A 25529-nucleotide genomic window follows, 5' to 3' on the forward strand; every position below is an offset into this window, starting at 1 on the left:
AACCACAAAAAATAAGAAAAGTTATTCCCAAAAGTGTGGAGCGTACCTTTCTTCTTCCCCCAGAAAGAACTTCTCTTTCATCATTGTTAGCACCTGTCTTAAAATAACTAACAGATTTTCTTTGTGAGGAAATCTTCTAAAATGCTTGAGAATTTTTTTTATTGGTTCCTTGAAATTCACTGATTTGACAGTTTTAGCTAAAGCAAATGAAATACAGAGCATTGCTTACATATTGTTTTCCACATTTCATAAAGGTTACAAATTTATATGTGCCAACGCAAATTAGCTCAGAATTGTGACGTTAAAGCAAAAGAACACGCAGTTTATAAATGTTTACAAATAGAAATAAAAATAAGGGGTAGAGTTCTATTTAGACCCCCTTCTGAGTCTACACTTTATAGAATGTCCTTTTGCTGAAATTGCAACTGCAGGTCTTTAGGCCACAAGTCTAAAGGCAAGATTTTGCACAATGCAAACCCAATAGTTATCCTGTCAACACTTTCGTCCCTCCTGAGCTGTAAATCTCTGCAGGATTCCCATGGACCTCCTGGCTACCTCTATGATTAATGTTCCAACTTGCTCTACTTGCATGTTGGAGGTTGGTGGTCACGTCCTAGTAGGTTTGCATGTTGTGCCATAATCTTTCAATTTTCTGCTATTGAATTGTAGCTTGGATATTGTATTATAAGCAAACCCTGCTTTGAAAATCCCTTTAAACCTTAGCCATGATCTGTCTGTGGTGTTGTCTGGCCGACATGATGAAGCTTGTTCGTTCATGTTCTCTCACAGACCTTTGACGCCTTCACAGAACAGCTGCATTTATGCTTTAATTTACTTGCAGTCATATTCTGCTTACTGATCAGGTGATCTCTGAAGGTAGTTCTCTAGACTGAATGTACAGTCTCAGAAAAAAAAGGAGGCTAGATACAAGTGCATGCACAACCTATTTTTTCTAAATTTTTAGTTGTAAACATAATTAAAGAAGCATAGATTTTTCAACCTGCTCCAGTGTTATTTGCTACTTTGTCTAAAAAATAAAATTACAAAGAAATACATTGAAATCTGAACCTGACAAAGTGTTTTATCTTTGTAAGATAGTTTGTACTGGATTTCCTATTCCAGAGGTACACAAACAGAAGGTCACCGGAGGAATTCCCCTCAAGAGAAATGCAGTGTCTTTGAACTGATTCTGGCATTTTCATTTTAGCATTTGTTATTTCAAGGAAAATATCCTTGCTCACAACTGATAACAGTTAAAACTAATGTTAACAACTTGTTTCAAACAAATGTAGGAACTGAAACACTATTATTTTTATCGCTGCTTTATCCCGAAGCATCACAAGCATCTCACGATGCATCGAGCCACAAAATACAGACATTTCAATTGGCCTGAAGTGAAACAGGTAAAATCAAACTGAGTGACTTCTGTGCCAACAGCGATCCAATATGCAAATATTATTGAGTTGTGGTCCAAGTCTTACTGAGCGGCCATCTGTTCTCAAGCCACTAAGTAGCTGTTGGACTAGACCTCAGACAAAAGTACCTCTACACTCAGCACTCTAAAAATAACCTACATTCCATGTTTATTCATTTATGTAAAAACAACAATGAAAGCAAGTTTATGTTACTTTCAAGAGCACAGTTGTTGTTCTTTCTTGAATAGTTTAGTTGAAGCAAACATTTCTCCATTGCCACTAAATGTACATTGTAATTAAACCAGGAGTAATCTATCAAACTGTCCCCTGAATTGGAGGTTTTCCACCAGGCTCCTACAGTTTTATTTCATTTGGAATATAAGTAAAAGCCAAATTGCTGTGACACAGACCATAGAAACAGGATGTTTTACTCTTTGCATCAGCTGTTCATCATTGTATAGTGGAGTTTTACTCAGATGAAATTGGTCAACATAGCTAAATATTTGTGGCTTAAGATTATAACTTTGGCAATTCACAATCTCTTGTTCTTGGTTTCTGTAAAGAGGACTGTGCATCACCATGTAAATAAAAACTAAGCTGTTTATGGATATCTGTATGGAAGTAGCACAATTTAGTATATGAAGTAGATTACACATAGCACTGCCTGTTGAAATCTGAATGACAAGTGCAGAGGGAAGTGATATTAAAGTAATTTGTTTTGCCACCCTAAGCACCTCACATGGAAAGAATTGCATGTGTAAGAAAACAGTCATTAACATCCCTTAATAACAAGTTTTTATAAGTAATCTGAATCAGTTCAGTTTATTAGTTGAGCCGCAACTGAAATGTAGCCCCTAACAAAGAATTTGTCTCCTATCTCTATGGTAGAGTTATTTGCACAAAGTCAGACAAATTTAGCTCTAGGATACAAAGACAAAATTACAGCAATACAGAGTAATTCTAACTCTAAATATGTGCCCATGAGGAACACATATTGGTCTTGTCCCTTGAAGCAATACTGGGCTAAAGTGCTGGCATAAGAATTCAGGAGCAGGACGATAGACTGCCTAGAGGCAGGGATGGGACACGAGATCATCGACAAAAAGATTGGTGTGAAGATGATCAATGCTGGTTTGAGAATTTCAAAATAGAAAGGTACAACCTAACAATCACTTGTCTTTGGAGCTCTGTGCATGAGGTAAGAAAGATTCTGAGAAAGGTAAAGGATGAGCCCACAATTTCACAGAAAATGCTTGTTAATGATCTTCAGAAAGCTGAGATCACAGCTTTCAAAGAAGGCCGCTGGTAACACACTTTGCCATAATCAACTAATCTTCTGTAGTGCCTTAAATGTTTAGCTGGTTAAGAAGGCACATTTACAGACACAATGAGCTCCATAAAATATCAGAGAAGGCTGGGAAGGATGTGTAGCCAATGCCAAGATGTTTAACATCACCCTGAGGTTTGGTGACAGATGGACCATAAATTCAAGAATACCATCCCCACAGCCACATGGAGGTAGAAACATTATGCTTTGGAGCTTTTCTACTAATGTACAGGAAGAGTAATGCTGCATTTAGAATGAACCATTGTCAAAAAGGTCAATAAACATCCAGTTTGTGGTGTTGGACACTCGTGCATTTGTAAGTCAGACACTTGATATCAAGCGTCAAAATTGCCCTAAATGCGTTTCTGTGTGGCAAAGATGCGCATTCGGAGGAGCCTCTTTAGTTTTACCATTTGTCTCTGTGAGTCTCTTTGTTCAGTGTCTTTTTTTACTGAAAGCAAAAGAAGCATCATTGTCAGATGCCTCTGCGCCATGTCTGGGTTCACCAGATAATTCAGAGGTGTTCTGAGATCAGTGAGTTTCACCACCTACTCCAGAAGCTAAGCGGTGATGAGGGTTGCTTTCAGTGCTATTTTCGTCTCACCCATGTCCAGCCTGATGACCTGCTAACCGGCATCAGTGCCTGTATTTCTTGCCAGGACACCAACTACAGGCTACCACATAGCACAATCTCTTCCATTGATTGATGCGCATTGTACAGCTGCAAAAGATCTGATTTTCCAACTCTAGCGTCTGCTACTTTGAAAGCGCTATACGCACATCAAATGCTAAAAATCTAAAGAGCAAATTGTTTCAAAACGCGCAGCGCTAGACAAGCCTTGAGACAAGTCAAAGCGACCAAAATGCATGTACACATACATTTTGCACTTAAACCTCTCAGGATTTGAAAAGCATCTGCACAAGGAAGTGGGCCCAAATCACTTCTGAGATGTGTGCAGACCTGTTCACCAACTTCAAGGGATACAGTATTTAGCCTTATACTTGCCGACATCAGTTTCACAATCAAAGTAGTTTTGCTTGAGTATCAAATACTTATTGCACTCAGTAATACAAATTAAATGTAAATGTTTTGTTTCTTGCATTTTATGTATTCCTTTTTATATTCCGTCTTTTTGTTAAGCTATATGTGCCAACAATATGGTGTTGGCACATATGGTGCCAATATGGTGGGTTGTTCATTTACAATTGAAACCAGAAGTTTACATACCCCAGATAAGAAGGCACATTCAGCTTTTTCTTTCTATCTGAAGTTAAATCAGACCAAGCTTCTCTTATTTTAGATCAGCAAGTAGTACCAAAGTTAATATGTGCTGAGCATCACAAGAAATCCATGGTTTATTTATGTGTCAAGTACCAACCTGATAGAAGTGGAGACCATCCAAGAAAACAGCTAGGGAGATAAGAAATGTTCCCTATTTTTTTAAAGGAATCCACAGAAGAACAGCCCAAAGATTTAAAAATTTTTTTTACCCCTCCAGGGGGTCTTTTGTGGGCTCTAGTGTCCCTTATATGAAAGTAGGTTGACAGGAAAGGGGGAATAAGAGGGGGGAAGACATGCGGCAAATATCGTCGGGTCCGGGAGTTGAACCCGCAACGGCCGCGACGAGGACTCAAGGCCTCCAAACATGGGTCACGCTATTCCCTACGCCACCACGGCACGCCCCAGACCAAAGACTTATATAAAATAAATCATCTCCTCAAATGGGACCCAATTAGATTTGAAACAACCGAGTAAGTCTGCCACTACATTGTTTGTAGGTTGAGCATAAAATGTGTAGCTATAAAATTCAAAGTCCTTGATGTTTGGAATAAGTTATAACCAGAAGAAATATAATTTTTCATGCAGAATCTGAACATAGCCTTGGGTTCAGCTTTTTAATTAGCATTCATTTCTCTTTTCTGAAAGTACATGACACTGTCAGTGTTTATTGTTTGGAAATCATTATTGCCTTGCTAAAGGTTACTTGTGTTATTGCACACAATTTATGGTTTATACTTGGCTTCTCTCTTGAACACAGAAATGAAAGCTCTGTGAGCTGTTTGAAACAGACAGTAATATATAATAAAATAAGAATTAAATGATTTTCATCCACCCTCCAACCAAACAAAAAAACCTCCTGCCCCTTATTATTCGAATTGTCAAAGGCAGAAATAATGATTTCCCATTTGGTATGCATTTTCCCCGTCTCTCCGGTGGACTTTGGAACGGGGGGGAGCAGGAAGGCAGCGTGGCGCTTGCGCCTTATTAGAAGTCAGACCTGTGTTCTGTATCTTATCAAGTACAGAGACAAAAATTACAAAAAACAACCCTCTGTGTTAGATTGTCTGGCTGAATGGTAAATATCAGGCTTATAATGAGCTTTCCCTGTTGCCGTTTCCCTCTTTTGTAATGTAAAGTGGTTAAGCACCTCTGAGAGAAGGGTGCTTCTTTGCTTCTATAAACATCATTTCCTCCACTGCTCACATCCCTAGGACATCCAGTTCCTATGTGGCATTAAAAGTAAACCCCTTCTTCAATAGAACCCAATTACAGAAAAAATGTTTCCATAATTTGATGGCTGCCTCTGAAAATAACCTGCAATGACTCATTCTCAAAAATTAAACAGAAATTACTATATAACCCCCAAATACCTTGGTCTTTTAATTTTTTTTTAGTTTGTTAGTTTTTTCTGTATGTGCATGGATTAATGCTCTTTCTGACGTAATCTAAGTTGATCTTTTCCCCTCAGGGTTTTTAGCATTTTTTAATGTGCCTGTCTATGTATGTGCTTTTAGCAAACATTCTCAGTGCTGACCTGTACATAAAACGTAGCAATGTAGAGGCTCCATGTCATAAACAAACAAATACATGGTAAAATCCCATAGAATTATAGTGTGGCTAATAATACCCTTCACTCAGACAGAGGCACTGAAAATTGTTTGTAAAAATTTGTTTAACACCTATAATCAAAAAGACAAATTTCATTTTTTCATACAAAATTCTTTGCAAAGTTTAATTTTTACTAAAACCATTTGTTTTAATAAATATGTTCCTATGAGAAGCCTTATACTTGCCTAAATGTATGTATTTGTTCTCTTATGAAAGCAGGCGATCTTACTTTTGTATATTATTTTAATTATATTTTTAATTTTGATGGAACACAAAAAAAAAAAAAAAAGCCAGTCTGTGGCTCAAAAAAGCAATATGTTCAACTAAGTTCCAAACCTGAGTTTGTCTTGTCTTGTTGAAAATGAAACTACACAAAAAGCTATATGATCATTTGAATGGACATAACTCAACAGCAGCAAAACCTTTTAATGGTAAAATCAGTTAAAAGATGTCAGATTTGTATTTGTAATTTGAATTTCCATGTGAAAAACACAGTCTTTTGCATGGGCTTTAGTCACGATTATATGTTTTGTATGCCTCAAGGTGACAGAACTTTATTTTAGCATAATCTGTTTATTTACTGCGTTTGTTCCTCCTGCAAATATGTACAACATGCTAAAGTTTTTGTCATTAGTGAGTTGGATATTTGTATCAGTTTAGGTTATTTTATCACTTTTCACTTAGCGTCTGCATACCTTTGTGCCGCACATACGCTCATTCGCTCTCCCGTCTGTGTTTACCGTTTATATCCTAGAGCTGTTTGATGTCCTGAGAAATGAGTCAGACGCTGAACAACATTCTAAAATTTTAAAGAAAACATATCCAGCTGTCACAGCGGTACAAGCAGTAATGTGGCTCTGAGGATTTTTAGTCCAGGATTTGTACTTTCTTTGAAATATCAGTGACAAGACTCATGCCATCTGTCACAGAAGTACCCTGCATGTTTATTACTGTCAGTTCTTTGGAAACTCAACTCCCACCATGTCTTTGACAGAAACCGATTTTAATTTTTTTTGTAAACCAAAATCTATTTCTCCAGAGTGGCAATGGTGTAAGGAAGGTGTAAGGTAAGGAAAAGCCTATGCAATTGGAATGAGTAATACACTGTACATAAAGTACTGCAGCTCTAGCATTACTTTATAACATGGCAAGTCATGTTAAGATGAAAAATGTGTGTTGAAGGTTTTCCTTTCATATGCTAAATATTGACACACAAACAAGGAGATTACCACTAAGCATCCATCATCATGACTATACCTACCACTGTTGTAAATTTTTCGTATCCTGACAGATTCCAGTAATTGCCCAAATTTCCCATTATTCTACACACAGTTTTACGCATATGAAGCACAAATATGTTTCAATTTAATACACAGATGAGGTCCTGTACAGCAACAGTAGCATCTTATTGCTCAGAGTCATGTACGAAACAATGAGAAACATAATTTTCACATTGCAGAAAGTAAAATCAAGAAAGCCAGGGTTAAGGCAGGTTTTTGCAAAAGGTTTTCCTGGAAGTTCAAATGATTGCACTGACAAAAAGGCTGCAACACTCCATCCTGCCTTTGAACTTTCTTTTGATCTTCAAACAAATTTTAACATCAGACAAAGAAAACATCAGAAAGTGCAGAAATCAAAAGGGATTTAATTTAATAAGAGAAAAAGTTATCTAAACCAAGTTGTCGCTGTGTGAAAAATCTATTGAAATGTGATACAAAAGCAGATTAAAAATTTACCCTGAAACTAACTAAACTTTGAGTCATGCAAGGTGCTCAAATATAATTAAGATATTCTGAATTATCTTTTTATCTAATTTTGATGATTATTTAATCAGTAAAGGATTTAATTTAACATTTAATCAAATTTGTACTGTTACAAGGTTTGACATTAAGATAGTTTTTCAGCTTAATTTGTCTTAATTATTGTAATTAATTATTTAATCTCCCACCTTTGCTCATTATACTTATCTTACTGCTCTCAAATCTTGACTTTACCAAATTTGTATGCATATTTTTGGTTGTTGAGGTGTGCTTACACATCAAGACACCACACATCCCAGATCATGAAAGCTAATTGTAGAAAGTCACATAAAGATTAATTTGTACTTTGAATAAAAAATGCTTCCAGTTACCATACAAATACTCGTACTACTACTATTATTATTTCTACAACTAACTGTTAATTCAATATTTGGAAGCATGACCAACACGGACTGAATGGCACTTCCTCCGCTAACATTGTTAAGCTACAGGCAGACTACAATTCTAAAACAGCGCAGAAAATCTGCGTCATCGTTCATAACTTCTCATGCTGTTCACTGATTGGCCCAGTAGAAAATCTACTTGAGACAATCCAAGTCAAGGGGAGAAAGCTCGTGTGTAAACAAGATTTTGTTTTCTTTGGAGCAAACATGCACAGGAAGACAATGTCCAGGTTACATATTTTATAAAAGATACATTTCTTTGGATAAGCATCTAGAGTGCATGTTAAGTTAATTACCAATATATCATAGACTGCACAAATATTACAAATCCTTGTTCATTTTTGTTTTGCCTTTGCAAAAGATCATGGGTGATATCACCAAATACAAGCCAAACATAAGAAATACTTACAATATTAACAAGTTTGCATATAATTGTATTCATGACAGAAAAAGAAAATGAATAAAATGAACTAGATCTTGTCATCTTGAGCTTTTATTCTTGTGCATTTCAGCTGTTTTCTTCCCCGGGCTGAGATTAATTGTTTGTACATCCAGCACTGACAACAGCGTTTATGAAAGCAGGACTACAGATACGGAGCCGCATTTGAGGTTCTCTCTCTCCGTATTTTTTTATCTTTCATTGGTTTTCTTATTTACCACTTCTCTTTGATTCACCGGAGGAAAAACACAGTGGGAGAATGTAATGGGGATGTGTCAGAGAGAGAACTTCAGGCAACAGCCTGCAGGGGTAGAAAGGTGATGTCTCAATTTATGATTCACCTCCCACATTGTTCGTAAATTTATCACCGAGATACCACCTGCTGCCACTATTGATGCCTTTGTCACCCACACAAGAGCGGTGACTGTGATACTCTAGAGAACGACTGAAACACTGCGAAGGCAGAGTTCACAAAGGCTCCAGTAAGTAACTAAAGTTTTAAGGAGATGTCTCAGCAGCATGAATATGAGTACTTTCCATTCTACAAAATTAATATAAAAAACAGTCTTCGAATTAAAGGAGTTGAATTTGTATTGTGGTCTTATTGTCTATTATTTGGGTAAAATAAGCTTTATATCAGAGAGCCATATCAGGCTGAGTACTGCCTTCTATTAATAATCTGTTACACAGGGTGGGATTTTATCCAAGAAATAAGAAAACGTGTGCAAAGATCTGAATAGATTTTATCCATGGCTGAATTAATTCACCTCCTGCATTGTCCTGTTCTACGACTCCCATTATTGGTTTGGGTGATGAGCAATTTCAAATGCTTTCAGAATTCAATGTGCTGTATCACTGAGGTACGGAATTATGTCTTTGAACACTGCTGAACATTATGATAACTTAACAGGCAGGATGTGAACTCAGGTGACCCACAGTTAGTCAGTCTTTAACAGACTTTCAAAAATACATCTAATCTATCCCTGACCTCGCCTCCCATCAGTGTGGCTAATTCTTGTTATTATTTCAAGATGGAAGAAAGCCATAACCAACCCACAACTAAGAGATTTTTAAATTATTTTCTGCTAAAAGGTATATCATTTTCCATAAAAACTACCAGTTAATACCAGGAGTATCTTTGCACCATCAATCATGCTTGTGCTCAATGTGTGTTAATGGTGGTATAATATTCTACCCTTACTTACTGAAAATTGTTTACCCACCTTCATCAGTGGCCCTGCTTATTAGATTGTGCAAGCTCCATTGTGTAGAAAGAGCCGTAGTTTAGCAGAATGCAAGGGGGAGGGTGAGAGCAGCATATACACAAGCTCGATTGACAGTGCCAAGACTCTCCTCCTGGAGCTGATTGGTTGTTTCTGACCAAGCAGTAGGACCACAGGGGGGAAGCAAAGAAGATTATCTATCTTATATTATCAGGACACAGTAAGTTTTAAAAAATGAATGAAAAACATTTTTAATAAAAGTTACCTACTGCAGTTTTAACATCAGTTCTTGGGTGAAACCTTTGAGCAAAACCTTCATTAACTCTGTAGCAGTGGCAATGAACTATTACAAGTAAAAAACAAAAGAATATGTTTATTTTAGTGTTTTGTGTAAGGTTTGTAGAGGACTCAATTGCAGACAGGTTGCAAACAGAGTGATGATGGGGTTGCATCTTGTGACAAAATGGGTAGATGTGAAACAGAAACGGTATACTCCAGAGGAAGGCTCAAACCACTGAGCCATTGGAATAGGTCAATTGTGAATCTGGCAATGACTAGAAGCAAACCAGGAGCATAAACACAAGGGGCACTGTTTGCTGAGACAAGGACCAGGTGAGTTTATTTACACTGACGTAGAACACCTGTGTACCAGGAGCTTTTGGTAGCCAAGGAAATTAAAACAGTAAAATGCACAGGGGGGAAAATGAGTAAATGAGCCCAATAACTAAATATTTGTAAGAACAAAAGACACACTGAGTGCACAGAACAAAAGAATAACTCAAAATACAGGAGACCAGAATGCAGACCAAAAAAAAGAGTCAGTTATCAGTGCAATGTCTTGGTTTGTTGCCACTCCTGTTTACATTCACTATCCACACTGTCTCAAACATGAGTGAAGATTTCCAAGACTGTTGTACAATATGTGATGAAAGTGCCTATGGTGCCTCTATTTATCAGACACAAAGAGCAGGATCACTGCCAGTTCTGTTCCTTTTTCCACCTGACGCTTCATCTCAGGAGTGCAATTTTCATAGATAAGCATTCTAATCCTGGGGTGACACAAGACCCCAGGCTGAAGAAACCCACACATTCAACTGTGGTATTGCTGTGTGGAAGCCACTTGCTGTCCTAGAATCTAATATATCACCGTGAACACAAATACTCAGGATATAAACCTAGCTTCTGTCATGACAACCTCTTCTTTTACTGCCGCAGTCTCCTTTGATCATCTACAAAGCCGGATGACTGAATGAAAACTCTTGTTTACAACACTTTAAAAGTCCAGCTGCCTCAGAAAATCCTGACACCAATAGGATTTTTAAATTTTTTTTAACCTTCACAAGGATATACATCCTGCATTTTTTTAATCATTATTCTTAAAAAAAAAATTGGGCCAACTAGTTTCTTTATGAAAAGAGCTTTTTTTTCCCTCATGATGTAAAATGTTTTCCAAATTGTTCCCCACCTTGTAAAAGAAATGCCTTTATCCTTAGGAGATTGGATTTATTTGTGATTACAAATTCACAGAGGGCAAAGAAAAATCCACAATAAAGCAGAGAATCAGTAGTGCTGTTTACCCCCACATTCCTGCTTCTCTTCAACCACCACCCCATCCCTCGACCCGCTTTCCAAACCCCACTGGCATTATTCTATTCTACTGATGAAAGAGATTGCCTGGGTCTTGCACTAATGAATTGGCATTATTATTAAATGATGTTTGTTAATTATGACCTAGTTTGCTATGAGTGAATCACACAGAAAGCAGAAACCGGAAAAAAACCCACCAGGAATTAAGGGCTCACAGTCAGTGCCAGCAGTTAGTTTTGGAGTTAAATTGCTGGTTGGCTACAACCTAAACAAGGAATCTATTTAAAGATCACTGGCGCTCCCTTGTGGTGTGGCAGCGAACATGTTTTTTTCTATTCTTTAGTGGAAAACCTTTTAAATATGTTAACAGTAGAGCTTACTGCTCAATTTTTAAGATCTATTTTGAATAGCACAGCAGGTTACATAAGGTAATTACTAATGTTTACTTTATTTTTTGCCAAGATCAGACATCCTGCAGCCTTTCTCTTTCTCTAAAAGCAGAGATTAGGGCTTTTCAAGTATTTGCTTGCAAGTTTAATCAACCCCCGATTTTGCGCCCCATCTTTAGCAGAGCATGGGGAAAGAAGTGGAGCAGATGAAAAGCTCTGAGCTTCTCATCTCAGTGATCAAATATTTCCTTTTCATTTGAAATTCTGCTTTGTTGTTAATGATGTTGACACAAACTTCAGTCAGCGTCTGATAATTTTGATGGCTGGGAGTTTGACAAATGCAAATGAGCAAATGGTAATTAGAATTTTTAATCCAAACTGTTTTAAGAAGCAAACTTTTAAACTCTCTGAAATGTCATTATCTTGCTTCAGGCTGAAGGTGTTTATGCTGGAAGCAGGCTTGATCTCACAGTGACACCTTGTGGAGGACATCAGCAACATGTTTGCATTCATCACAGAACGTGGATCTCTATTACAGACAGTGCCAGTAGACAACAAACCCACTAGCATAGGTTTGGTGTCATACATTTTAATCATGAAGGCAGAAACACAGAGAAGATAATGCAATTAGAATATCTAAATTTCAACTCCGATTTGTGGTTTTTTAAATCAAATATCATTCAACAATAATATTGTACCATCTATCAATTTTCTGTAATCCTGCTCTATAATTGCCTCTCAAGTTCCCATTACAGTTTAATTTCACAAATAACTATGTTTCTGGTCACTCCTAGCATAGCTCTGAACATATTTCTCCCATAATAATTAAAATATCCACACAGATACAGACACATACATCAGATGTAACAGTTTCTTTAGGGGAAATTATGCACCTGCGCTCATGTCACTTTGACCTGGACCCTTCGCTTAAAACACTTTATTCATTTTTACCTGTGAAATAACTCAACAGTTGACCTGGTGTTGAGGGAAATTCAAAAAGGAGAAAGGTGTGGGGTTAAAGATTTTTTTTACTGACAGGAAATATGTAAGCTGTGGAGTGATCATAATATCAAGATATATTAGTCCTCCATTTTAGTTGACTAAAAAAGTGTGAATTAATGGTTTTAATTTATGATTTTGTGATTACTGTAGGACAAAGTTAGTATAATTAGAAAATGGGATTTGCAATGTAGAGCCACTAGCTAAAGAAACTAAAAAACTCTTTGGGATTTTCAGGTAATCTTACTTCTTGGTCTTTCAGTGTCCGGAAATGCCACAACGACTCGTCTGAATAAAGATTCCACATAACAGAATCCTTTTTTTTTTTAATAGCAAATAAGCCTTTCTTATTTACAAAAAGGAAAGATATTGCTTATCAGATAGCTGAGGGTTTTTCCAAGAAAGGCTTTGTGAAAAGCCCATGACATTATGAACTTAATATCTTACCTTCAATAGATAACTCTCTCGTCATTTAGTCCAACAAAGCTACAGCTAGTGGAGTTTTACAAGCCCACAATGGAGTTTTACAGTATTAAGTAGCAAGGCACATTATCACTGCCTTCACTAGCTTTACTTTTTCCCTGCCATGCATCCTGATGTCAGGTTCTTCAAGTAAGATAACAAGATTCATCTGACCAGACCCCCTTCTTCCATTGCCCTGTCGTCCATTTACTAAGCTTACATCCGGATTGCTGATGCCTTCAGGGTTGGAAAGTGAAAACCATAGACACCCTGAATGGTCAGCAGGAATAAACTGTGATTCACTGTACTCTAACATCTTCTTCTTATAATCAGGGTTAACACACAGGTCAGGCTTTGCTCCCCATATGCCTCAGTGACCCTTGGTCTCCAAGGTGGTCATTTTTGATAGTTACTGACAATTACATTGAGCAACATGACAACAGCTGCAGTTCTGGAGATACTCAGACCCAGCTGTCTAGCTATATCAAACTAACTCAAATTCTTAGAATTGCTCATTTCTTCCTGCTTCTAACACATCGGTTTTGAGGGCAAAATGTCCACTATTGTTATGATAAATTGTTATGAAATGTCATAACATATGGCCTGACTGATGTGGTTTGATTCATTTTTCCCCATATAAATTAAGTCAATAACACAAAACTAAGGTTTTAATCATCTTATTAGGGTTGAGAAATGTAAGGCTCGTCTTACACTTCAGTAGAACTAAAACTCGTGGGAGCAAGAGGTTTGTTCTTACATTGTTGCATGACTGGCTTCATCCCACATCCATTTTTCACCGACCATATGTCTGTCCCACGCAGCAGAGAGGCTATAGAGTGTTACAGCCATTATGTATGACTCTTAACAGACCTTCTCCTTCATACATCACTTCAAGCCGCCAGGGAATTTATCCACTTTATCAGCTCTGAGTCACAAAGTCAGTTCAGCGGAAATAACTCTCGGGAAAAGACGTCATTTTAAAGAATCACTCTTTGGGCTCTCGGGGAGCAGAGAAAAGCTTCTCCAATCCTCTCAACGCACATCGCTCGGCCCTTCTGTTACACACTTCTGTTTAAACTCTAATATGTTTCATTGGACCAAAAATAATGATACTGTGCAGCGTGAAATTTAGCTTAATGTTCCATTTGTGAGTGAAACACAATGGGAAGAATCAGCCTCTTAATGGGTGTTTTTTTGTTTTGTTTTGCAGAAGCAGTGCCCTACAATTTAAAAAATAGATTACTGTTCATCTGCATAAAAAGCAGTTTGGGGGAGTACCAGAATATTGCTGTCTTTTGCAGGCTTCCATTATTCTCATAATGGAGCTTAAAATACCCTAAGTGAAAGCATTCTTTAGGCTTGCTGCAGCTTGTATCACCATTGAAGAACATTCTAGTGTTTTGGATGTGTTACACAGCTCTGTTCTGCCAGGGCTTCAGGGAGGGTGAGGAGTGGTGTCAGATTCCAGACCCAATGAGGCTTAAAGGAAATGATGTCACCCTTTGCCCAGACTACCATGATTCATTAGTTTCAGCCTGAGCTTTCATGTTGCCCTATATTAGGGGGCCCTGGCAGTTGTGGCCATCTTGGCAGTGCCACGCTGAGAGGGAAAAATACCTGGTGCGTTACATTCTGCTCTCAACACATACTGGATTTTCATGTTTCTTCTCTCCATTACAAACAAGCCAGAGAGTTTATTCAGGGTTCAGAATGCAGGCTGAACTCTTATACACAGATCTATTGTTAGGGAACTGTAAATTGCAGTGATTTAGAGCCTTCTGTGGGTATTTTTTTTATTATTATTTTGTTCAGTTTGGAGTCTTAAATATGAAGTGGAAACAGGAGGCAGTCCATTAAAAACCTCTACAAAGCAAAGTCAACACCAAGGAACGTTCCTTTCAGAGGGGAGGTAGATCATAAGATCTCTGTAGGAGAACTTGAAAACAGCAGGTAGCCAACCTGTCCGACGCTAAAACGTGCACTTTTGGGAGGCCATTTAAACTGCTTGCAGCACAAACAGAAATTATAGAAGATTACACGAGTTTGCACGTAGACAAACATAGCCAAGTACCCCTTTCTTTCGGCTCAAAGTATTTGACTACCTAAAATATGTGATTTGGGATAACCTATGTATGTGTCTGTGAGTTGTATACTTTAGCTTTGTTCAAGGGTTTGATTTTTTTTTTTTTTTTTTGCAGGATAGCAAGCCCCATTTCTTCTGCTTATGTCAGAGCTAAATTCTTTTGGTCAGAGTTGACATGACTTTTGTTATTGTTTGGCAGGAGCAAATCTGCTGAGCTAAGTAACACTCAAACTTGGAATTGGACCTCAAATAACCCAACTAAATATCTTTCTTTCGAGCTCTTCATATCAAGGCTGCAATATACCTTTTAATGAACACAGTATGATCTGATGGGCTTTTGTTTTAATTCAGAAGACTACCGCAATGCTACATTTGTAAAATTGGAATGTTCACCAGTTGGGTTGTGTGTGTGTGTTGTTGGTTTTCTCTCACCTTCCCTTCTACCCCGTTTTCCTGTGGTGCTGATCTCTTCCGAGACCAAGGTTGTTCCTGCTGCCAAGGCTGTTCCTGCTACACTGCTCACCCACCTGCAATGTATCATGTCATCAAGTTAGTATAAAAGGACCAGCGGGACTCCCAACCGTTGCCAGATTGTCTGTCTCAGTAGTGGTATTTCAGCTCTTTTTCTTTTTATGCCTCCAGGGAAAGCTGGCTACATTCTCCTTGAAGTTTTTGTGGCTTTCAATTACCTACTTGAAGCTCACCTTGTTTCTCCCCTGGATTACCCTTGTAATACCTTGGTTACTTAATGGTTTTTACTATGTCTGCAACAATTATTTGGGAAACCCACCAAACTGCATGGAAGGTAATCTGTCAAACCCTGTATTGCCTATAAAATTCATCTAAGTAGAGAGAATGTGTATGACATTTAATCTCAGTACAAATACAGCTGCTCTGTTAAGACCTCATGAAGATTTGTTAGAGAAAATGGGTGACCAAGGAACACAATGTCTTACCAGTTCACCAAACTTAACTTCTTTACATAAAAGTAATTCTAAATTAGTGGTTTGATATGCGTTGGGTCACTACTTACAAGTGAACAATATCGTAAAGGTCTACATATAGCTCAAAGTCACTCATGCTGCTTCTGTCTTTAGCAGCCACATGAAACATCAGTCGGCTTGGCAGCCTCTCAGGTTCTTCCCGTTACACTCCTGCTCCAACTTTGATAGACAATGTGGTATACCTTGGATCATGAGAAATTGCCTTTACTCCTCCATACCTTTATAAACAGTAACTTGTACAACGTTATTGCTGTCATTTTTAGAAAGGGTCTTGTTTCACCTATTTCTCAAATAATTTTATACCAACTCTGGCATTTATGATTGAATTAACATTTTTTTCAACAGCATCTTTTGAGTTCAAACTTTGTATCAATGTTTGTTTCTTCACCAAAAGTTTACACCATCTCTTTTTTGTGTAGTTCTTTTTTTCAAGGTACAGCATCATTTCTAACTTTAAGCCAAAAATAAACTGTAAGCCTACCAGGAAGTGTCCCGTAAGCTCTCGAGGAGTGGTAGAGATCTACATCTCAGGTGGTGGAATCTGAAACGACAGCAAATAAGTTGTGTACTTATGTTAATTAAAGATTGGAAAGAACAATACAATTAAAAAAAAATAAAATCTACTAGAGAACATAGCAAACATGAATAAAAAGGTTCTCTTTGAAAGACCAGACTTTAACTTTTTGGTGTTTTTGGTTTATTTAGTACAGTGGCCCACTTCAACATTAACATAATACAATTACAAATTACAAAAACACAAAGTTAACGAAGCACAATTACAAATTCAAAAACGCTACATTAACAAAACGGAAAGGGTATGTCCCAGTCGGAGACCTGAGATATTGTTGATTGGACGACAGTGCTTTTGAACTGGAAGTTATCGCTTGAGCGGGTCGGCCCGTTGTTGCGATATGTTATAGCGTCCGCCATATTGAAAGTGGCTTGTCTACCAGCAAGCTAATACAATTAAATGGGCCAAACTTCGCAAAGTGCCGTTCTGCAAAGTATTTTAACTTAATGAATGTCACTGACACAATCTCTCCCACACTATTATATATAGGAATGAAAAAAAAAAAACTAAGGACAACGTTTCAAACTTTTTGATGTGATTATTTAATTGTTTTGGGGCACAATAATTACATTTGATACAGCTGATTCAGATAAATTGTTTTTATTGATGAACACACACACATTTACAGTGATGTATTCATGAACATATTAACACAATTCCATAATTCAATGTGTATTTGCTATTTCAAGATATGAATAAAAAAATGTAAATTCATTTAAATTTTTGGGCATATTATTGCAAAAACAAACTTTGATAATAGTTGTCAAACTTTAGCTACATATTTTTACTTTTAAAAATATTTATTACAGTATAATATGTCAATTATACTGGCAACACAGGGGTTCAGTCTGCTGGTCAAGCTATGAGTAGTTCGGTGACTGGGTCTTCTGAGACATATGGCTAGCCACAGGTTAAAGCAAATGACAAAAATGATCTAACAGTGTAAGAGAAAATACATCCCTGACACATTCACATTCAGGAAACAAAAACAAAAAAACATATCTTCACCATATCGGGGCATTGACTTAGCATCTAAACACAGACATTGTGGAGATGAGCTGCAAAACAGAAGTCTGAAGAAAAACAACTCCAGCTCTGAACTTTATGGACCAGTCCCGATGAAATACCCCGGTCTCCGCACTGCTCTCTGGATTAATGTACTTTCAGTCCACTTCAGGTTTACTGTTAAATCAAACAAATTATTTTAATCTACATAAATTATATGAAACATCTTACCGACTTCTGACGTACCTTAAAGTAACCATGTTTGACCACAGACAAACAGCGACTTGTCTTGCGATCTTCTAGGTGACCATGACTTCTAGGTAACAATAAACAAATGGCAAAAGCGCCTGTTACAGGTTTTTTTTGCCTCTCCCTCTTTAGAAAAACTACACAGTATAAAAAAAGTTAACTAAGCTAAGAAAATAGAGTAGTTAACTGGGCCAATTTAGTTACAAAGGAAATATTTCTTGGTTGTTTAGAAGTTTGTTTCACCACAGAAATGCACAGTACTGGCCACAAAGTCAAGAAATTCTGCTTGGATATTTACGTTATTATTATCTTTTTATTCTTACCTGTGAAAGATAAAGGCAGTGGGTCCACTTTGTACTGTAAAACCATTGTAACTAGTCCACGCAGCACGTTCTCTCAAGATGGCGGTGACGTAAGTAGGACTTAGCGTATACGTATTCATGCCTATTGTCCAATCATTGATTTCTCAGGTCTCCAACTGTGACATACCCTTAACGTTTTGTTAATGTTGTAGTGCTTTGTTAATGTTTTTTTTAATTTATTTGTAATTGTGCTTTGTTAATGTTGTTGTGTTTTTGAATTTGTAATAGAGCTCCATTAATGTTGTGTTTTTGAATTTGTTGAAGTGGTTTGCACCTCAGGGCCACCGTAGTTTAGGGAGTCAGAAACTTAACTGTAGACACACTTTCTCCATTATGAAATATAGTGTTTGCACCATCATGCTGTGGTTAAATTCATTCCTTCAATATGGACAAAACAGCTGTTTGTAGAAATAGATGGAGAAATCAGGTGAAAAAAAAGTGCAAGTTTGCGAGCGTCTTGAAATCATGTCAATAGTTAAAAATCCAGCAGTGTAATTACTTTACACCTTTTGTACAATTATTTCTCGCAAAATACTTCTTTGCACTTAATTTGCAACCTTAAAATTTAAACAACACCATTAGGCATCAGTGGAGATTTGAAAGACTTTTGGGTGGAATAACCTTTTAGTTTTAAAAATGTCCTTGGCTATAGAAGTTTTGAATGCTACCCATCATGATTAGTTTTATAGCACTAGAAAATACAACACATGGTTGATCAAAGTACTGCACAACAGGTAAAACAAGAGACACAGTCAAAAACAAATAAACCCTTAAAATGCTAACAATCACTGCTACTTTCACACTGGGTTAACAAAATAATGTTTTCAATTAAGATTTAAACACAGAAGCAAAGCAATCTCTTCTTACATGCTGAGGAAGTTAAGTCCAGAGCTTTGGGGCCATGTGACAAAGTGGTTCAGTTTGTGTTCACCACTTGTCTCTTATTTTTATTTCTGATACATTACCTTATGTAGCTGGTCATAGTGCTTAAATTTAAACATTAGTTTGCAACTTTGCTTCACTTACTATCCCGGGTTTGTTTGTGTTAGCATTATGTTGCAGTTTCCATCTAGTTACAGTATATGTTTAGTTTAAAGTTACTACTTCTGGACTATTGGTTGAACTTGTTTATTTTGTTTCAAAGTATATTCATGGTATTTGTGTTTCTTTTTACTTACCATTGCTTGTCCCTTGTGGATCTGCAGCAGGTCAGGAAGTACTGGGCCGGCCGGCCCAGTACTTCCTGCTTAAATGGCTGGATGATGTCACTGATTGCCTTGCTGGGTTCTACCAATTAGAGGGTTTTCTTTGTAGTATTGCTTTATTTGTTTTTCTTTAAAGTAACTTTTGAGTTATCTTATATTACAGGGTCTATTTTGCCGACTATTTCCTTATGTTGATGAGTTTGTAAATTAGATTAATAATATTATTCTTGTTTCTGTTTAGACTTTGTTTTTGTTATATTACCTGTTTAATTGTGGCTTGGTCCACTCATGTGCAAGTGCGTTGCCAATTGGCTATAAAAACAGTGTTTTTGGAAGCTCTAGGAGAAACGATGGTTGTCAGAGAGTTAAGAAGCAAATAAAATTCATCGGACGTCTCTGGAACTGGTGGCTGGTGCTGTTTGTTTTTGTTCACCTTGTGGATCCACACTACCTTGCCGGCCACAACATAAAACTCTCAATCACCTGTTGATGTATTCTTTGATTTAGGAGTCATCCAGCACCATGCAGATGAGCATGAAGCAAGCTGCTCATTAAGACATTTAAAACAAATAGAGGAAGTTTAAATTGGTCTTGAAATAGGAAGTAAGTGCAATGAAGTGAAGACTGGAGTGATATGCTCTTGTTTCATTGTACCTCTTAGAAAAGCATATTTATTATTGTTTTATCTTTTAATAAATTAAAAACAAGAATCACAAAAGAACAGCTTAATTAAAAAAATAAAATAGAAGATTGGTTTTAAAAAGGAATTGTTAGAATTTAGAATATAATTGGGTAAACCTCATAATTAACCTTTGTAGGCTACAGCATAACACACCTTAAATCTGAAAAAGAAAATGTTCACAAAGATTGATGGTTCTATGCAAGGTCTTGTAATAAAGTTTTTTTGATGGAGGGTGAATGCTCATTTAAACAGATAAAATTCATAATATTTTTTCTTCCTTTTCCAAAAGCTTTGGTGAAATTTTACTACATAGTTGCTTTCTTTGGTTATTCCCATGACCTAAAGCAGAAAATATCCAACAGTCTGCAGCAATTAGCAGTTTTAATGAGTTGTCTCACACACTTTCACAGCAGTGGAGCTTAAAATACTGGAGTGAGAGGAAATTTAAAGGGTTGGCCAGAGAGGGAGGAAAGACATTTGACCTTTTGAGTCAGTTTTCAGCTTTGCATTCCAGAGAGCTTGTTATGTTCAACAGATCTGTGTGATTTCTAGCTCTCTCAACTTCCTGTGGCTTCTAACCTCCCTTAAGGAAGTAGAGTTTCCACATGTCCTTTATAATAACCACTTGACTTTGGATTGTGTTCTGTACTGATTTCATCAGACCTTCACCTTCTAAGGCTAAATTTACTCACCCATCTCACACCGAGGACCCACTGCTAAGCTTGGTTTTGCTCTATAATTACTGACCAACCTAATATTACAGAGTAGTACCTCTAAACATATACCAAATCAAGGAACATTACTTCCTGTTTCCAAAAATATCAGCAAATAACTCACGTTATACACTACACGGGGCCATCGTTTCTACTCCAAAAGCTGTATGAAAAAAATGTTAGTTGTTGAATCTACAATCCAGTGCTGATCTTCCCTCATTCCTGTTTTACTCAGTTTTTTTTTCTGTGCAAATTTCTCATGTAAAATAGCTTTATCCCTTTAGACAAATTTGTGAATCTGAGAGCAAAACAAAGACTAAGGCAAGATTCCCAGATGAAAGATGCAGTGCCACAATAGTGGCCTGCAGACCACAGTGTCCATTGGGGAATATTCCATTGTAAAAGCACAAACGATATTCAAAGAAAAATAAATCCCTTACTTGTGGTTGGTATTTTAGGTTGCAGCCAGAAAAGGATAAGGGTGGATCACCACTGGGTTTTGTCTTGATGTGTTGTGGTTACCAGATTGCCAGTCTGCTACTGCAGTGCTTCCAATGCCTCTTTCTCCTTAGAGGGCAACAGGTTCACATGGATGGCTCAAAACAGACACACCCTCAGTGTGAAGGATTCTTCATCTGAAATATCTGATCAGACTTCAGGACAGAAGTGCCTGCTGCAAATCTTACTGAGGCTCAAAACTGGCAGCCTACAATTGACTATAAGTATTATATAGAAAGGAAATGACACAGTGCTTTCTATGAAATGAAAGATCAAGAGTAACTATGGGAATGATCTCATGTCTTCTTTTCCTGAAACCATTTACGTAACCTTCGGCGCTGAAAATATAACAAAAATGGCACAAATGCAGACTGAAAATGGTATTTGTGGTTGTAGTTTTATTTTCCTGGAGGAAACTTGACAAAGTTTAATGAGGTGAGGTGTTTAATTATAAAAGAGCACATTCAGGCAGACTCGTGAAGTTTTGTGTATGTTGAAATTATCAACGAAACTATTGTTTTTCTTTAAGTGCCTTTGAGTATAACTGACATTATATAATTACTACTTTACTCTTAATTATTAAATTTGGATTTATCTAACCACTAGAAAACAACCAGCCATTATCCTTAATTTATGGTAAGTTTCTAACAAACAGACATGCATTGACTGTTAAAGTTTAACAATAATCTAATACTTTATCTTGGAAGTTTGTTGGCTTTTTGTACTTTGCTGTGCTTTGGAATACAATGTAGTTAAGGTAAATTGTTCAGGGGACGAGTAGGGCTAACCCTATATTTAACCCTAACCCTATCTTTAACCCTAACCATCAAGGACCTGGCAGACAGGAAAAATGCACTTCAAATGTTTTGTTTGGAGTTCATTTCGAGTCCAGTGAGGTAAGGGGGCAGGACCTCCCCAGCACTTCCAGCCGAGTGAGGGGCCAACCCTATAAAGCCTCTGGTGTGAGTAAGGCTCTTTGGGTTAACGGTGTTGGTCCCCAGGCTGACACTTAGCTGGAAGTCTGACGGGGACAGAGACACCCATAGAAAAGCTCCTCTAATGCCAGCTCGAACTGAAATGCCCTCCAACATGCACCATACCTGGCCACTCCCTCGTTCTTGTCAAAAAGGCTCTGCAGCTCCTTCACAAAGTAGCAAAGCACTTTGTCCAGGGTTGAGATAAGGCAGTGTTGGAAACCCGTGTCCCGAAACGGAATAACCAACAGGTTCTCCAACAGCAACATGGTTAACGCCTGTCCACAGAAAAAGGACTTGGGATCGATCTCCCAGGGAATGTCGCCCTTGAATCTGCGGACTTGCGCCACTGACTGGATGCCTACTGTATATGTCAGTTGTATGTGGACGTGTGGGGAGTCCACATACAACTGCACAAAGTTAAGCTTACCGTCAGCACCAAGGACATCCATGAGTGCTGACTGCAAGCTGAGTGGTAAGTGATCCAGATCAGTTTGGTAATTGGTGGCCTTGTGGATCCCTAAGATGGAATAAAGGGATTGAAGAGGACCTACCATGTCCTGCAGAGCATACCTGGAGAACAGGAGGTGGATGTCCGGGTCCCGGGCTGATATTTTTCACGCCACATGGACAGACAGACTGGCGACACCGTTAAGATCTACCAGGTCTGTCATATCCACAGGATCCTCATCCTTCTGGCCGAACATGGTCAAAAAGAGAGCCGGCTTTAGGAGGTGGCTCTCACCAATATTCCTGATAGCCTTGTCGACAAGGGAGAGGATAAAAATCAGGTCTCCCCGGAGAACATGACATCGACTGGTATTGGTCAATATTTGCTTCTGCAGGGTCGGCTTGCTTTTATCCTTTCCTTTGGAACTCAAACACAATGCAATTAAACATCTCACAAGCATAAATCCCAAACAGGGACATCTTTGTGAGACATGTGTCTGGGTCGGTCAAGGAGACAGGCGTGAATATTAGTCTCAGTTGGTAACCACCATCCACATGTCCAATTGTGTACCCACAACTGTGTCTTAGGGCACTCGAGGCCTGTGGGGTACACTGTGTCAGGTCCACATGCTTTTTCAGGAAGTTGTAACAATCCTGAAGAATGTTGACCTGACAATGCGGCAGAGCTAAAAGTGCCATAGCACGTTTTAGCTCCACCAGGCCATCAGTGTCGAACCTGTACGTGACGTCACGTTCAGGTTCGCTAACATAGGTAGAGTGAAAACACATTCTGATGTCAGCTCCCAGAAAGTCTGACAACTTAGCATACTGTGACACAGCATGGCTAAGAGTCTGTGAGTTCAGGGAGCCAACCTCATGAACGTCAGACTGGGTGACTTCCATGGTGGGCACAGCATGGCAGTCAAATGGCAAATGACACAAAGATAAGTTTCAAGTTACTTATAATTAAAATACAAGCTTATATTAATTGCGCAATTACACAACTATAGTAATGTAACTAATGTAATGTCTTAAATAATAAAATGTACTTTATATGTAAAAGGGGATATAACAAATTTATGTTTACATGTCTCTATGTCTCCCCCATGTATTCAACATGTCCCCCATGTCCAACGTGTCCAGTCAACTAGTCCCATGTGTCCAACGTCTCCAAAATGTGCAACGTGCCTCCCGTGTCCAACATGACCCATGTGTTCATGTGTGGTCTGTAAAGAAAAAAGAAAACTGAAAATGTTTTACCACATTCATGAAAACTGCACTTTGATCAGTTCATTTTGAGAAAATAGGGCCACAGTAGTCAAAAAGTTTTCAAGAACCAAACTTTGCCAGGATAATCGCTGAAGTTCTTGCATTTTAGATCCCAACATATAAAGGGCAGTTATTTGCAATAACTCATAGGGAATTACATTTAGGGGAAAACTAGTATTTGTAATAATGGCTCTCATAAATTTAGGGACAAAATACTGATATAGCGGGTCCTGCTTTTGATGTGGGACCTTAACAGCATTCAGAAAATTCAGTGCCATCCATCTGCTTATTTAAACCAGGCAGTCAAGGAAGACTGGCTATATAGCTATTATCAGCATAAAATTAAATACATTTTACTTAGAACCAACAAGTGGCAGCAGGTACAAAGACCTAGAAAATATATTCTTGTGGGCCTCAGTTATGTGCAGATTTTTAAATAGTATTTCAGACCAAAAATGATAACCTGGACTGTTTTTAAATTGATAGGGTCTAAGCTGTAGTTGACAGCTACTGTAGGTCACATTTATGACCTAAGCAATTATCTCCTCAACCAAGTATTGGAATATTGGTTGTGAAAGATGGATATGGTTGACAGAGCTTTATTACACTGCAATCCAGTATGAAAATGATGAGTCTGGGTGGCTGTCTCTTGTGTCATGCCAAGAATCACAAACCATCTCTGGTGTAAGTAGCAAGGAAATTGACTTCATGTAAGCAGAACCAAATGTGTTTACTCAAAAACAAACACTGAAGCAAGCAGACCCTTCTGAAACATATGCTGCTCCACTGCCTGTCTTTATCAAACATCAAGAGTGTTTTGATTTCAGAGTCTAAATACAGTCTTTCAAATATTCCAAAGTTTCCCCAAATTATTCTTGCTCCGTTTTGTTGTCTATGTCTAAATATGCGGTCAGAATGACCAGATTTGTAGGTCTGTACATCAGATCATTGTTTTAGCTTCTTGTGTCAACAACAAGTTTGTTCCTTTCAAAATGTAAAAATCATAATTTGCAATCCACATGTGGACTGAACTTAAAATATAACAATTTCAATAACCTTAAGGCAAAAATCAAAGTTGGATAAATTAGCATGCAGTGATATATTTCAAGTCAAATCTTAGAGAAAATTAAAACCTTGAAGTTTTAAATAAATATTAAATTCAGGAATTTCAGCTTTCTCCCAAGTATCAATTGTTTTTAAACATCATTAGTTGATTACAGAGGTTTAAAAACAAAAGACTGACTGAAAAAAACTGAAATTATCAAACTAAACAAAGACGGCAAACAACGCTATGCCCAAAATTTTTCATAAACCTGGCAAATTTAAATTGAAAATGTTATGATGTGAGAGTTTAAGAATGGACCAAAATGCAGACAGGAGCTGGGAGTATGTATCATGTTAAACAATTTAATGGAGAAATAAAGACAAAAAAAACCATGGGAGCACAGGGACTTGGAGCCAAACAAAAACAAAGAGTGCAGAACAAAACACATTCAGGAAAATCAGGGGAAGTGTCCAGGATCAATGGGA

At 37.6% G+C, this 25529-nt stretch overlaps 1 long non-coding RNA gene across 1 annotated transcript; it reads right to left on the reverse strand.

The window, feature by feature from the left end:
• Positions 1 to 15449: 15449 nt before the first annotated feature.
• LOC114137096 (uncharacterized) lies at positions 15450 to 19442 on the reverse strand. The gene is made up of 3 exons (XR_003593942.1): positions 19387 to 19442; positions 16503 to 16562; positions 15450 to 15544 (listed from the first exon to the last, which is right to left on the reverse strand). It is a non-coding gene; the product is annotated as an uncharacterized LOC114137096 (long non-coding RNA).
• Between the last annotated feature and the right edge of the window lie 6087 nt (positions 19443 to 25529).

Source organism: Xiphophorus couchianus, chromosome 21 (genome assembly GCF_001444195.1).
Source record: "Xiphophorus couchianus chromosome 21, X_couchianus-1.0, whole genome shotgun sequence".
Taxonomy (NCBI): domain Eukaryota; kingdom Metazoa; phylum Chordata; class Actinopteri; order Cyprinodontiformes; family Poeciliidae; genus Xiphophorus; species Xiphophorus couchianus.